Source organism: Oncorhynchus gorbuscha, unplaced genomic scaffold (genome assembly GCF_021184085.1).
Source record: "Oncorhynchus gorbuscha isolate QuinsamMale2020 ecotype Even-year unplaced genomic scaffold, OgorEven_v1.0 Un_scaffold_1208, whole genome shotgun sequence".
Lineage (NCBI taxonomy): Eukaryota > Metazoa > Chordata > Actinopteri > Salmoniformes > Salmonidae > Oncorhynchus > Oncorhynchus gorbuscha.
Genome location: NW_025746054.1, coordinates 156,067 through 162,842, shown reverse-complemented (window position 1 = coordinate 162,842; position 6,776 = coordinate 156,067).

The window sequence follows — 6,776 nt, the reverse complement described above, 5'->3', positions numbered from 1 at the left end:
GATGTCGATCAAAGAGGCACTGAGTCTGGAGGTAGGCCTTGAAATACATCCACAGGTGCACCTCCAATTGGCTCAAATAATGTCAATTAGCCTACCAGGAGCTTCTACAGCCATGACATCATTTTCTGGAATTTTCCAAGCTGTTTAAAGGCACAGTCAACTTAATGTATATAAAATTCTGACCCACTGGAATTGTGATACAGTGAATTACAAGTGAAATAATCTGTCTGTAAACAACTGTTTGAAAAATTACTTGTGTCATGCACAAAGTAAATGTCCTAACCAACTTGCCAAAACAATAGATTGTTAACAAGAAATTTGCGGAGTGGTTGAAAAACACGTTTTAATGACTCCAACCCAAGTGTATGTAAACTTCCGACTTCAACTGTATGTAAGCATTAGTAAGTGAATGAGATACTGTAGAATACCGTAGAAAACAGTATATACACATGAGATGAGTAATGCAAGATATGTAAACATTATTAAGTGACTAAGATACAGTAGAATAGTATAGAATACAGTATATGTCACGCCTTGGTCATTGTATTTTGTGTTTTCGTTATATATTTGGTCAGGCCAGGGTGTGACATGGGTTTATTTTGTTCTGTTTCATATTGGGGTTTTGTAGTTATTGGGATTGCGGCTGAGTAGGGGTGTTGTATAGGCTTGGCTGCCTGAGGCGGTTCTCAATCAGAGTCAGGTGATTTCCCGTTGTCTTTGATTGGGAACCGTATATAGGTAGCCGGGGTTTCACTGTGTATTTCGTGGGTGATTGTTCCTGTCTCTGTGTAGTTTCACCAGATAGGCTGTAATTAGATTTCACGTTCCGTTTGTTGTTTTGTATTTTGTAATAGTTATTTCATGTATCGCGATCCTTCATTAAAGATCATGAGTTACCACCACGCTGCATTTTGTTCCGACTCTCTTTCTACAAACGAAGAACGACGTTACAGAATCACCCACCACACTCGGACCGAGCAGCGTGTTAACAGGCAGCAGCGAAGGGAGGACGTTATGGACAGCAGAGGCTTGGAGTATACGACGTGGGAAGAAATAGACAGGTGGGCGGCCGACCCAGAGAGAATGCCGGAGCCCGCCTGGGATTCGCTGGAGCAGTGCGAAGAGGGCTATAGGAGAATGGAGTCGAAAAGAAAGACACGGCGGCGCAGAGCGAAACCCGAAAGTCACCCCCAAATATTTATGGCTGAGTCAGGAGTCAGACCTGAGCCAACTCTCCCTGTTAATCGTGAAGAGCAGCTGCAGTGGGAGAGGCTGCACCATTTGGAGAATTGGACATGGGAGGAAGAACTGGACAGAAAAGGACCCTGGGCTCAGCCTGGTGAATATCGCCGCCCCAAGGAGGAACTAGAGGCGGGTAAAGCGGAGAGGCGCTGGTATGAGGAGGCAGCACGGCGACGCGGATGGAAGCCCGAAAAGCAGCCCCCAAAAATTATTTGGGGGGGGGCTTAACCTCTTGCTCCTACCTGGCACGCAGGCGTCCCATCTAGAGATCTGGAAATGCAAATGCGCTACGCTAAATGCTAATAGTATTAGTTAAAACTCAAACGTTCATTAAAATACACATGCAGGGTATTGAATTAAAGCTATACTCGTTGTGAATCCAGCCAACAAGTCAGATTTTTAAAATGCTTTTCGGCGAAAGCATGAGAAGCTATTATCTGATAGCATGTAACACCCCAAAAGACCCGCAGGGGACGTAAACTAAATAATTAGCATAGTCGTCGCTACACAAACCGCACAAATAAAATATAAAACATTCATTACCTTTGACCATCTTCTTTGTTGGCACTCCTAGATGTCCCATAATCACTATTGGGTCTTATTTTCGATTAAATCGGTCCATATATATAGCCAAGATATCGATCTATGAAGATTGTGTGATAAACGGAAAAAAATAGCGTTTCATAATGTAACGTTATTTTTTTAAATTAAAAAAGTCGACGATAAACTTTCACAAAACACTTCGAAATACTTTTGTAATGCAACTTTAGGTATTAGTACACGTTAATAAGCGATAATATTCATCAGGAGGCGATGTAAATTCTATAGGTGTCCGTCTGGAAAAAATGTCTGGATATTTCTCAACCAAAACATCCGGTCAGAGACCGGAGGGAATCGGTTCCCTTGATTCGGTTTGACCAAGAATCAAAGCCGAATCAAATGGCAAGACGCTAGACATCGTGTGGAAGTTGTAGGCACTGCAACCTCGGCCTCATTTAATTCGGTTCTTCTTGAACAATTCCTGGAAGTGGCGCATGGATATTTATTTCCATTTTCAGTGATCAGATTTTCCTGCACTTTTCGATGAAACGCACGTTCTGTTATAGTGACAGCAGTGATTTAACCAGTTTTATAAACGTCTGAGTGTTTTCTATCCACACATACTAATCATATGCATATACTATATTCCTGGCATGAGCAGCAGGGCGCTGAAATGTTGCGCGATTTTTAACAGAATGTTCGAAAAAGTAGGGGGTAGGAGTAACAGGTTAAAGGGAGTATGGCTATGCCAGGTAGGAGACCTGCGCAAACTCCCTGTGCTTACCGGTGGGCTAGAGAGACCGGGCAGACACCGTGTTATGCTATGGAGCCCAGTGCGGGTGCATAGCCCGGTGCGGTTCATACCAGTCCTTCGTATTGGCCGGGCTAGAGTGGGCATCGAGCCAGGTAAGGTTGGGCAGGCTCGGTGCTCAAGAGCTCCAGTGCGCCTGCACGGTCCGGTCTATTCAGAGCCACCTCCACACACCAGTCCTCCGGTAGCAGCTCCCCGCACCAGGCTTCCTGTGCGTGTGCTCGATCCTGTAGCACCAGTTCCAGCACCACGCACCAGGCCTTCTGTGCGCCTCGCCTGTTCAGCACAGCCAGAGCCTTCCTTCCCTCCTGCGCTGTCGGAGTCTCCCGCCTGTTCAGCGCTATCAGAGCCTTTCTCCTCTCCTGCGCTGTCGGAGTCTCCCGCCTGTTCAGCGCTATCAGAGCCTTCCTCCTCTACAGCGCTGCCGGAGCCTCCTGCCTGTTCAGAGCAGCCTGAGCTGCCAGTCTGCAGGGAGCTGTCAGTCTGCAAGGTGCTGTCAGTCTGCATGAAGCAGCCACAGCTGCCAGTATGCAAGGAGCGGTCAGTCTGCAGGGTGCTGTCAGCCTGCATGGAGCAGTCAGAGCTGTCAGTCTGTAAGAAGCAGCCAGAGCTGTCAGTCTGCATAAAGCAGCCAGAGCTGTCGGTCTGCATAAAGCAGCCAGAGCTGTCAGTCTGCATGAAGCAGCCAGAGCTGTCAGTCTGCATGAAGCAGCCAGAGCTGTCAGTCTGCATGAAGCAGCCAGAGCTGTCAGTCTGCATAGAGCAGCTAGATCCGCCAGTCAGCCATGATCTTCTAGATCTGCCAGTCAACCAGATTCTTCCAGATCTGCCAGTCAACCAGATTCTTCCAGATCTGCCAGTCAACCAGATTCTTCCAGATCTGCCAGTCAACCAGAATCTTCCAGATCTGCTAGTCAACCTGAATCTTCCAGATCCGCCAGCCAGCCAGGATCTACCGGAGCCTACTACCTGCCCGAGCTTCATCTCAGTATTGGGCTTCCTCTCAGTACCGGGCTTCCCCTCAGTTCCGAGCTGCCCCTCAGTCCCGAGCTGCCCCTCAGTCCCGAGCTGCCCCTCAGTCCCGAGCTGCCCCTCAGTCCCGAGATGCCCCTCAGTCATGAGCTGCTCCTCAGTTCTGTGGGGTTCTGGGTGAGGACTATTAGGCCATGGTCGGCGGCGAGGGTGGATTATCCCAGGACGCGAAGGGGAGGAACTAGGAAATTAATGGAGTGGGGTCCACGTCCCAAGCCGGAACCGCCACCATGGACAGACGCCCACCCGGACCCTCCCTATGGTTTTGAGGTGCGTCCGGGAGTCCGCACCTTAGGCGGGGGGGTTCTGTCACGCCTTGGTCATTGTATTTTGTGTTTTCGTTATATATTTGGTCAGGCCAGGGTGTGACATAGGTTTATTTTGTTCTATTTCGTATTGGGGTTTTGTAGTTATTGGGATTGCGGCCGAGTAGGGGTGTTGTATAGGCTTGGCTGCCTGAGGCGGTTCTCAATCAGAGTCAGGTGATTTCTCGTTGTCTCTGATTGGGAACCGTATTTAGGTAGCCGGGGTTTCACTGTGTATTTCGTGGGTGATTGTTCCTGTCTCTGTGTAGTTTCACCAGATAGGCTGTAATTAGATTTCACGTTCCGTTTGTTGTTTTGTATTTTGTAATAGTTAAAGATCATGAGTAACCACCACGCTGCATTTCGGTCCGACTCTCTTTCTACAAACGAAGAACGACGTTACAGTGTATACATATGAGATGAGTAATGCCAGATATATAAACATCATTAAAGTGACTAGTGTTTCATTCCTTAAAGTGGCCAGCGATTCCTAGTCTATGCCTATAGGCAGCAGCCTCTAATGTGCTAGTGATGGCTGTTTAACAGTCTGATGGCCTTGAGATAGAAGCTGTTTTTCAGTCTCTCAGTCCCAGATTTCATGCACCTGTACTGACCTCACCCTCTGGATGATAGTGGGGTGAACAGGCAGTGGCTCAGGTGGTTGATGTCCTTGATGATCCCTCTCGATGGTAGTGGGGTGAACAGGCAGTGGCTCAGGTGGTTGATGTCCTTGATGATCCCTCTGGATGGTAGCGGGGTGAACAGGCAGTGGCTCAGGTGGTTGATGTCCTTGATGATCCCTCTGGATGGTAGCGGGGTGAACAGGCAGTGGCTCAGATGGTTGATGTCCTTGATGATCCCTCTGGATGGTAGTGGGGTGAACAGGCAGTGGCTCAGGTGGTTGATGTCCTTGATGATCCCTCTGGATGGTAGTGGGGTGAACAGGCAGTGGCTCAGGTGGTTGATGTCCTTGATGATCCCTCTGGATGGTAGTGGGGTGAACAGGCAGTGGCTCAGGTGGTTGATGTCCTTGATGATCCTTCTGGATAGTAGTGGGGTGAACAGGCAGTGGCTCAGGTGGTTGATGTCCTTGATGATCCCTCTGGATAGTAGTGGGGTGAACAGGCAGTGGCTCAGGTGGTTGATGTCCTTGATGATCCCTCTGGATGGTAGTGGGGTGAACAGGCAGTGGCTCAGGTGGTTGATGTCCTTGATGATCCCTCTGGATGGTAGTGGGGTGAACAGGCAGTGGCTCAGGTGGTTGATGTCCTTGATGATCCCTCTGGATGATAGTGGGGTGATCAGGCAGTGGCTCAGGTGGTTGATGTCCTTGATGATCCCTCTGGATGGTAGTGGGGTGAACAGGCAATGGCTCCAGTCCACTATGCCCCGATTCTCTTCCTGATCTGAAGGCCTCATCTTCCCTCGTCCTTGAGCCTCTGGCACCTGGCTGTATGCATAGCGACACATGTGGCACAACAGATGTTTTGTGGGCAAGCAGGCCAGATTGTACTGTAATCAAGGAAGTGAAATGAAGCTCAGCGTGTCGATTAGGCCATGGCTTAGCAACCTCCCTGATGATAGATCTTAGTAAGAAGGAAGGTAAAGAAAGATCAGGTCAGGTAAATTAAGGTTATAAACTCAGCAAAAAAAGAAACGCCCTCTCACTGTCAGCTGCGTTTATTTTCAGCAAACGTAACATGTGTAAATATTTGCATGAACATAACAAGATTCAACAACTGAGACATAAACTGAACAAGCTCCACAGACATGTGACTAACATAAATGGAATAATGTGTCCCTTAAAAAAGGGGGGTCAAAATCAAAAGTAACAGTCAGTATCTGGTGTGGCCACCAGCTGCATTAAGTACTGCAGTGCATCTCCTCCCCATGACTGCACCAGATCTGCCAGTTCTTGCTATGAGATGTTACCCCACTCTTCCACCAAGGCACCTGCAAGTTCCCGGACATTTCTGGGGGGAATGGCCCTAGCCCTCACCCTCCGATCCAACAGGTCCCAGACGTGCTGAATGGGATTGAGATCCAAGCTCTTCGTTAGCCATGGCAGAACACTGACATTCCTCTCTTTCAGGAACTCACTCACAGAATGAGCAGTATGGCTGGTGGCATTGTCATGCTGGAGGGTCATGTCAGGATGAGCCTGCATGAAGGGTACCACATGAGGGAGGAGGATGTCTTCCCTGTGACGCACAGTGTTGAGACTGCCTGCAATGACAAAAAGCTCAGTCCGAGGATGCTGTGACACACCACCCCAGACCTTGACGGACCCTCCACCTCCAAATCAATCCCGCTCCAGAGTACAGGTTTCGGTGTAATACTCATTCCTTTGGCGATAAACGCAAATCCGACCATCACCCCTGGTGAGACAAAACCGCGACTCGTCAGTGAAGAGTCCTTTTTGCCAGTCCTGTCTGTTTCAGCGAAGGTAGGTTTGTGCCCATAGGCGACCTGGTTGCCGGTGATGTCTGGTGAGGACCTGCTTTACAACAGGCCTACAAGCCCTCATTCCAGCCTCTCTCCGCCTATTGCGGACAGTCTGAGCACTGATGGAGGATTTGTGTGTTCCTGGTGTAACAGGGGCAGTTGTTGTTGCCATCCTGTACCTGTCTCGCACGTGTGATGTTCGGATGTACCAAACCTGTGCAGGTGTTGTTACAGGTCGTCTGCCACTGCAAGGACGATCAGTTGTCCTTCCTGTCTCCCTGTAGTGCTGTCTTAGGCATCTCACAGTCCGGACATTGCAATTTATTGCCCTGGCCACATCTGCAGTCCTCATGCCTCCTTGCAGCATGCCTAAGGCACGTTCACGCAGATGAGCAGGGACC